Source organism: Octopus sinensis, linkage group LG20 (assembly GCF_006345805.1).
Source record: "Octopus sinensis linkage group LG20, ASM634580v1, whole genome shotgun sequence".
Classification (NCBI taxonomy): Eukaryota; Metazoa; Mollusca; class Cephalopoda; order Octopoda; family Octopodidae; genus Octopus; species Octopus sinensis.
Genome location: NC_043016.1, coordinates 5,314,210 through 5,323,512, shown reverse-complemented (window position 1 = coordinate 5,323,512; position 9,303 = coordinate 5,314,210). Strand labels below are relative to the sequence as shown.

The window sequence follows — 9,303 nt, the reverse complement described above, 5'->3', positions numbered from 1 at the left end:
GCAGTCAAATGACTGAAACAAGTAAAAGAGTAAAAGAGTAATGTTCTATCTATCTGGTAGACTTGCAAGGCCGCTCTTCCAAAATACTATTCTGGCCTCGTCTACAGAATTCATATTTTTCCATCCAAATGATTTTGAAGTCTGCGGAATAAATGATAATCAGATGGGGCAATGTCCAGTGAATATGGTGAGTGGGGCATCGTTTCCCATTCAAACTGCTCCAGCCTTAGGAATGTCATCCACGCTGTATGTGGCCGAGCATTATCCTGATGGAAGAACACTTTTCGTATTGAAACCAGAGATGGCCGTTTTTCTTCTAGTGTTGATTAAAGCTGCTCAAGCTGCTCGCAGTAGATCGCCTTTGTTATTGTTTGGTTTGGGTTTAAGAGTTCAAAGAGGACTAAACCTTTCATACCTGACCAAACAAATAACAACATCTTACGTGGGTGAAGACCTTTTAGCCTGGTGTTTCTCCTTTCCCTACCCACTGTCTTCGGCACTTGATATTTTTATAGAAATCTTATTTCTCGTCACCAGTCACTATTTAGGTCTCAAAAAGGTTCGTTCGTGAAACGTAACAGCAAAGAAGAGCACACTTTCACTCTCTGCGCGCGATTAGACTCGGAAAGTTTATGAGGAACCCATTGACCCAATTTGCTACTTTTCCGATGGCACACAGGTGTCGATGAATGGTTGAATGACCAAATCCAAGCTTCACTGCTAGTTTCTCAATAGTTACGATGTGATTTTGTTCCACCAGGGTTTGCAGGATGTCCTCGTTGAGCTCTACAGGTCTTCCAGTAAGACGCTCGTCTTCTAGGCTGTTTTCGACTCGGGATTTATGGGATCACGGTTGACACTGGCTTACGCTTATTGTCCGATCTCCTTATATTGTATTAATATTTCTCGCACTTTCCGTTGTTACCGTTATTGAACTCATAAAGCAAAATATGACGAATATACTCCTCTGTCACTTCCACCATAGCTTTGAAAAAATAACTGTTAAAATCGAACTGCACTCTTCAAAACTTGCACAAAGAATAAGTACAAGGTAAAATTACTATCTGGTTTTATAGCAAGTTGATGCAGGTAGTTTATCCCATCCCCACCGACTTTTAATTCATGCAACTGAAAAAAAAAAACATATTATTTATGGGATGACCCAATATATATATATATATATATATATATATATACATACATATAAACAGTATTATCAAAATTAATGATAATATCTTCGAACTGAAAAAAATTTAGCTGTTAATAGGCGTGGGAGTGGCTGTGTGGTAAGTATCTTGCTTACCAACCACATGATTCCAGGTTCAGTCCCACTGCGTGGCATCTTAGGCAAGTGGCAAATGTCTTCTACTATACGCTCTTCTACCAAAGCCATGTGAGTGGATTTGGTAGACGGAAACTGAAATAAGCCCGCCATATATATATATATATATATATAATATATATATATATATATATTATATATATATATATATATATATATATATATATATGTATTTATATATATATGTATTATGTATGTATGTGTGTGTTTATGTTTCTGTGTTTGTTTCTCCCACCAATATATCTTGACAACCGATGCTGGTGTGTTTACGTCCCCGTAACTTAGCGGTTCGGCATAAGAGACCGATAGATTAAGTACTAGGCTTACAAAGAATAAGTCCTGGGGTTGATTTGCTCGACTAAAGGCGGTGCTCCAGCATGACCCAGTCAAATGGCTGAAACAAGTAAAAGAGTAAACGCTAGCAAAGAGGATCACCTAAATCAAATTAAACTTGAGACATTCATTCAACGAATAGCGACGTCATTGAGTAACTAATTTACATTATAAAATATAAAAGATAAAAAAAGTACCATACTAATTCTATTGCTTGACAATTTGGAATCTACATAGAAAAATAATCTAAGAAAAATGACCTAAAAATGAGTATTTTTGTATACAATTATTGATGACGTCACTGGTTAACTAAACAATAAAAACTACAAACAAGAATTCTACGTTAAGCTTAATAAATAACTAAAGAATAGAAATTACAGATAATAATTCTACTTAATGCTTAATAGAAACTTAGATACTTAGTGTCACCATAATTAATTATTTATTTAATATTAAACCCTTTTATAGGAACATAATAATATATACAATTATTGATAACTTCACTCGATAACAAAAAGAATAAAAATTACAGATAAAAATTCTGCTATGCTTAATTGCAGCTTAGCTACTTCCCATATGTATCCTCCTTCTCCTCCTCCTCATCATCATCGTTTAACGTCCGTCTTCAATGCTTGCATGGGTAGGACAGTTGAATAACTGGCTAGGTGGGAAACTACCCTAAGCTACAGTGTCTGTTTTGGCGGGGCTTTTACGGTTGGATGCCCTTCTTAACACCAAACACTCTGCAGATTGGTCTCTGTGCTTTTTACGTGGAACTAGCATAGGCGAGTTTAGTTATGGCATGATTTTTACAGCTGGATGCCCTTCCCAATGTCAGCCACTTTATAGTGTGGATTGGATGCTTTTTACGTGGCACCAGCTTTGGCAAGGTCTCCAATTCGCAAGACAAGGAATTTTGAGAGCAGCAGGGGCATTTGAAGAGGGGAACTTGTACCAGAGGATGAAAGGTTAGAGTGTGACAGAAAGGCAGGAACAGGTGTCTTGCTATAACGGAGGGGCACTGGAGGAAGTGATTCGGTATCAGATGAAAGGTTAGAGTGTGATAGAAAAATAGACTGGCAGAAATAGGTATCTTGCTATGCATTAGGTATATATATATATAATATATATATAATATATATTATATATATATATATATATATATATATATATATATATATATATATATATATATATATATATATATATATATATATATATCAATTATTATTGAGGGAATAAAATCCAACTTACAAGAAAAAAAATTCAATTTAGAAATCCTAAATCAAATTTCACACAATATAATATATATATATATATATATTATATATAAAATTAGAAAAAAACAAACTTTTATCAATTCAAAATGAACAATTAAATTACACCATCTAGAAAATTACATATAATAGAAATATTAAAATTAAAATAACAATAAAATGTCAATGATTAAGTAAATTGCAAAAAAATAATAATAAAAACGTATATAATTTGTAGAATAACGACACGTGTTTCGTGGCTATATTTAAGAAATGATTATAGTAGTAGAGAAATCACTTCGATATAAATATAGTCACTCATCAGGTTAAAAATAAACTAGAACAATAAAATAATTAATTAATAAATATACTTTAATATATATATATATATATATATATATATATATATATATATGAAAATACTGAATATCCATAAATGAAAACTAAAACAATACTTAAATTATTAAATACTTTAAAATTAAATAAAATATACAAAGCTAGTACAAGTCATTAAATTTTAATCAAAATAAGAAATGGTTCAAATATAGACAAACTCCTTAAATAAGCTAACCATATAATAAATATACAAGTGTAGTATCTATAGATTTAATATAACAATCTATAACAAAGCTGACTAAATATCAAATAATATAATACCTAATTAACTTAAAATTAAATATTACAAATAAATAAGCCACCTAATAATTAAATAATATATTGTCTGACGAAATTAATTCTTAAATTAAATCAAATGTAATAGGTTAGATCCCTTTATATATATATATATATATTAAAAAAAAAAAGAGATATAAGAATTAATATCTATCGTAACATATCTATCAATATATATAAAAAGATATAATAGCGAGAATATGTTAATGGGAAGTAAGAAAACCTATCAACCCCAAAATTAAAGAAAGATGCAAAAATATTAGAACCAAAGAACAATACACTAAGAAGATGTACAATCACAATCACCAGTCCTATACAAAACCAGTGAATAACAATAATAACAACGATCAAACTCAAAATAATAACAAGATCTAACCAATATTGATAAACAAACTAAATTACTAAGTTCAACGATTAAATTAATCTATCTGGATTTTAAATGTATTAATATGTTTTAGCGTCTAATTAATATACTCAATACGATTCCATTTATGAATAATACAATAAAAAATTTGAAATAGTACAAATATACTCAAATGCATTATATAAATTAGTTATATTAATATCCATGTATAATATCTATAGATTTAATATCTCACACGATAAAAAAGTTAAACATAAATTATATATTAAAATAAAAACTAGTTTATTTAAAAATAATACTATTTAATGAAAATATTATCTAATTATTAAAATAAATATAGTCTAACAATATTAATTCTCAAATTAAATAATATGTAAAACGTTAAAATCCTTTATAATCCTTTATAAAATCCTTTAAAAGATAACATATCCAAAATCGAACGTAAAAAATACTATCAAGAAACTATAAATAAATAATAATGTTACAACAACAATAATAATAATAGCAACAGTAATAATAATATTTCAAACACACAACGATTCAAAATTCAAATGAAATAGAGAAACGATAAAATGTCAAACTTAGCTTTGCGAAGTGAAATAGTAACTGATTTTTAAAGTAAATAGTTAAAGCGTTTATAAAATTTATCGCGTGGAGACTTAGTGCAAAGAAATAGAATAAATACTCAATGAAAGTGGCAAAAATTTTTTATCAATGAAAAATACGAAAAAACATTAAAGCCTCATGAACTAAAGAAATGTGAGAAAAAAAACACAGCTTATGGAGAAAGTAATATGAAGACATCCAACTAAAACTAACAGACACCTATTAATATTAAAAAAAAATTTTTTTTTTTAATCTAGTTTCAGCTCACGATCTGTGGCCATGCTGGGGGCATATATCAATAAAAAATTAACCACAGCTAAACATTAATCTCAAAATAATACAAAATCCAAACGAAAAGGAGAAAAGAACGTTGCTAAAGTTAGTTGAGAAAATATCGCTAGATTATAAACGTAAATAATAGTTCTTAGCGTCTATAAGAAAGAAAACTCGTGGAGACGTTGCGTGGAAAAATAGAATAAAACTATAAATGAAAAAGGCTAAAAGGATTATAAATATTATTATCATTAATATTATAATTATCAACACAATTATTAACATTATTAATATAAATTATTAATTATTACTATCACTACCAAAATCCAATCTACAATTTGAAAAACTTGTAACTGTTAAAAATAAATTTATTTACATATATAGTAAACTAGTTTCAACAATATTTTTTGTTTATCAATGGTAAAAATTTAGAATTATGAATTAGAAAAAATTCTTTAAAAGTTTCAATGTTGACAAGTTTAAATGTTCATAAGAGACAAATTTAGAATCATGAATTAGAAAAACATGTTTACAAATTTCGATGTTGACAAGTCTAAATGTTCCATAACAGTCAATAATATTAAAACTGTGTTTCAGTTTGTTTGGATGTACAAAGCTCATTAGTGTTAGTAGTGATCGAGAAGAAATGAATATCATACTGAGTTAAGAATGAAAAAGTAAGGGAGAAATGAAGATAGTAAAAAAAAGGGATTTGGTTTACAATTTCGCCGATCCTCTTTCCATCAAAGAGGATCAGAGAAATTCCAAGCCAGAAATTGTAAAAGTCTGAAAGTTTCTCCCACATTCCCAACATTTCCTTTATCCCACTTGTAGAGATAACCTTTTCCGCCTCTTCCGTGTCACCTATTTCCTGCAAAACCTCCGTGTGCTTCTGCGTCTAAAGTTCCTTTAGCTTGTAACGAGCTTAGTGATGTGTGAATATCTTCGTGCACTTTTGGGGTGCACAAAGCAATCACTAGCTCGTTCGTTAATAATAATCCAGAATTCTACTAGTCAGAAACAACAAGACGCAGACGTAAAATATACATATAACTACTTTATTCTCTTTCTTGGTAAACAATAACAATACGTGTGTTATCTGATGTCCTTGATTCTGGGCGCGCAAGGCTGAAAGTTAATAGATTGTAATATTTACAATCTTCAGCCCACTTTCAGCCCAAAACAGAAAGGGGTCAAGATGGCGTCGAACAATGGAGACGATGTTGGTCTGCAACAATTTTGGTTAAAAGTCTTCGGCCAAAGGACTGCTAGAATCTAATCCTGACGGAGAGAATATATGCGTGACCGCCGCCTTCAATCGCTGGGTCCCAAGTCACCGAGGACTGGACGCTGGTAGTCAACGTCTTACGACCCCCTTGCCTCGCTAACTGCTACGTAGGCAATAGGGTCGTGCTACCGGTGGTTCGCGCATGCGCGAGAGGGCCTTTCTTTCTGTGCCTTGGTAAAGGCACCAACACGCGCGAAATACAAATGGGCGGTGCGCGAGCGCGCGTTATATCACTACAAGCTCTTCTGTTGTCAGTTCTTCGGAGTGCTCCTCGATGAGCTCGTTGATGTCAGGCCCATGGACTTGCCAAGGGATACAATCTCCGCCACAACTGCCGCTTCGGGTTCGAGTCTTTCAAAGTCCGTTTCAGACACAATCTCAGGCCACAGTTTCTTCCATGCAGAGGTCAAGGTCCACTTTGTAACACCCTGCCAGGACATATCAATAATTCTGATGCATATCACGATAGCCCTTCCAGAATTCTCGAAGGGTGAGGTTTGTGCTCTCCGTCACCTCAAAACAGCGACGGAACAGGTGCTTGGTGAAGAGCTTCTTGAAATTAGAAATCACCGGCTGATCCATGGGCTGCAGGATAGGGGTGGTGTTGGGTGGAAGGAAGAAAGCTTTTATAAACTTGAACTCTTTGAGGATGCCATCTTCGAGGTGAGCAATTCCATTGTTCCGGAAGAGAAGGGCTTGTAGGGATAGGTTATTTTCCTGGAGATATTTTTTAACGTCAGGACCAAATACCAAATTCACCCACTCCACAAAGAACTACCTGGTGACCCACGCCGTTGGGTTTGCCCTCCTCATAACCTGCAGCTTTTCTTTCAGAATCTTGTGACTTAAAAGCTCTGGAGTCTTCCAAATGATAAACGAGTAGTGGCTTAACCTTGCAGTCGCCGCTTGCATTGGCACACAGAGCGAGGGTTAGCCTTCATGGGTTTTTGGTCTGGCATCCTCTTCTCTACCGTTATATAAGTCCTCCTTGGCATTTTCTTCCAAAAAAAATTTCTGTCTCATTACAGGTGAAGACTTGCTGGGGGATGTATCCTTCGACTGCTATAATTTCGGCAAAAGTTTTGTGGTTATCCTCAGCTGCCTTCACATCCGCGCTTGCTGCCTCACCATACCTAACAATGGAGTGAATGCCGATCGTCTTTTTAAAATTCTCGAATCAGCCCCGACTGGCTCATCCAATGCCGTTCCGTACAAGTGCCTGGGGTCTGCTGCAGCAAATCAGCGTAAATAGCTCATGCCATCTCGAAGATTACTGCCTCCGCCACAGTATCTCCTGCGAGTTGTTTCTTCGTCAACCACACCATCAGCAACTTCTCCATATTTTCATGAATAGATGTCTGCTGTTTAGATATTATTTTAACGCCCTTGGCTGGTGTTATAGCCTTTATCGATTCCTGATTTAGTATAGTGCGGATCGTAGAATTGCTAAGCCCGTACTGCTTCGTCAAGTCGACTACACGTACACCTTGGTCATGTTTTTCAATAATTTCTTTCTTTAATTTAAGGCACATCATCCGCTTTTCTTCTTAGCACTGTCCTTCACATTCACTTCTTTTGGATCCATAGTAGGAAAAAACGAAGTTTTGCAAAATAACTGCAAGCACAATTGCGAGCACAACACTCGTGCAACGACTATGTAAGTATTTTACCTACCGTCTAGCTAACGATCTACTAACGATCGTCGCACTTGCTAATGTGCATGTCTGCCTAGCTATCGAGTGAGACACCGGATGCTGAGCGGATGTTACAACGTTCACTGTGACGTTTGCTACGTCAACTAGCGATGGGGTATCTGAAGCTGGTTCGTAACCCGAATTTTAGCTCGAACTCAAAGCAAAAAATCTGCCGAGAGACAGCTTGTATCTCGAAAACTCATTAGTTGGGACACGTGTAAGTCAATGTACCACTGTATATATATATATATATATAATATATATATATATATATATATATATATATATATATATATATATATATATATATATATATATATAAATCCTTAAATCCTTAAAAATGTTTTAGCCCGAAGGCCGCGGCCATGCTGGGGCACCACCGCTGAATGAGCTACACTAGTTTGTGAATCCACCTCTGATACGTGGCACTTGATCAACAAGGGAGTTCGATGCTGCTGCCCGCATCCGTGTCTCCTGTCGTGAGGTAGGTTCATCTGGGACTCCCAACAAGAAGAGATCCAGTTTAGTTTTAAAGAAACCCACATCCACACCATGTAAGTCTCTCAGGCATTTAGGGAGGATGTTAAAGAGCTGTGGTCCTCTGAAACCCAAGCTGTTGCAGTATCTGGACCTGTATTTTGATGGTGATGTTGGAATCCTTGGCACCACGCAGCGGCGCCCCGTTCTGCGGTTGGAGTAACTTTGAATGCCAAAGTTTGGGACAAGACCCTCCAGGATTTTCCAGATGTATATCACTGCATATCTCTCCCGCCTCCGCTCCAGGGAGAAGAGGTTTAATACCTTCAGTCTTTCCCAGTAGCTGACATTTTGCATTGAGACGATTTTCTTTGTGTAGCTTCTCTGAGTTGCTTCGAGTTCTGCTGTTTGTTTATATTGTGTGGTGACCAAAGTTGGGAGCAGTAGTCCAGCGGCTGAGGACAAATGTTTTCCATAGGACCATCAGTGTCTCCTTCTCTCTTGTTCTGAAAGTTCGGAGAATCCATCCAGCTAGCCGTCTGCATTTTATCACCAGATTAGCAATATGCATTTGGAAAGATGCATCATTGCTCATGTCAATGCCCAGGTCACGCACTGATTTTGACTCAGGGATTGCAATTCTTCCTGGGCCAGTGTATCCAGTCTTCACGTCATTTACCTTTGTGTGCCAGTAGCGCAGGGCCTGGAACTTACCTGCATTAAACTGCATGTTGTTGTCCTCAGCCCACCTGTATATTGTGTCCAGCTCATGTTGCAGATGCGCAATATTTTCAGGGTTTTGTATTGCGTGGGAGACTTTTGTGTCATCTGCATAGCTAGCAAGGGTGGTCATCGTAGCAACTGAAGGCATGTCTGAAAGGGCCACTATGAACATCAGTGGCCCCAAGACAGTGCCCTGTGGGACACCGCTTGTTATTTGCGTTTCCCGGAGGTGGCTCCATTGCTCACAACTGCCTGTTTTCTGTCTTTTAGGAAGT

The 9,303-nt window shown here is 35.5% G+C and overlaps 1 long non-coding RNA gene across 1 annotated transcript in view; it reads left to right on the top strand.

Annotated features, from left to right (window-relative positions):
- The window catches only part of LOC118767285, a 24,211-nt gene extending 16,155 nt beyond the window's left edge, over positions 1-8,056 (top strand). Inside the window, exon 3 of the long non-coding RNA XR_005003192.1 lies at positions 7,163-8,056. This is a non-coding gene — a long non-coding RNA (uncharacterized LOC118767285). The remainder of the gene's footprint in view (positions 1-7,162) is intronic.
- Positions 8,057-9,303: the final 1,247 nt, after the last annotated feature.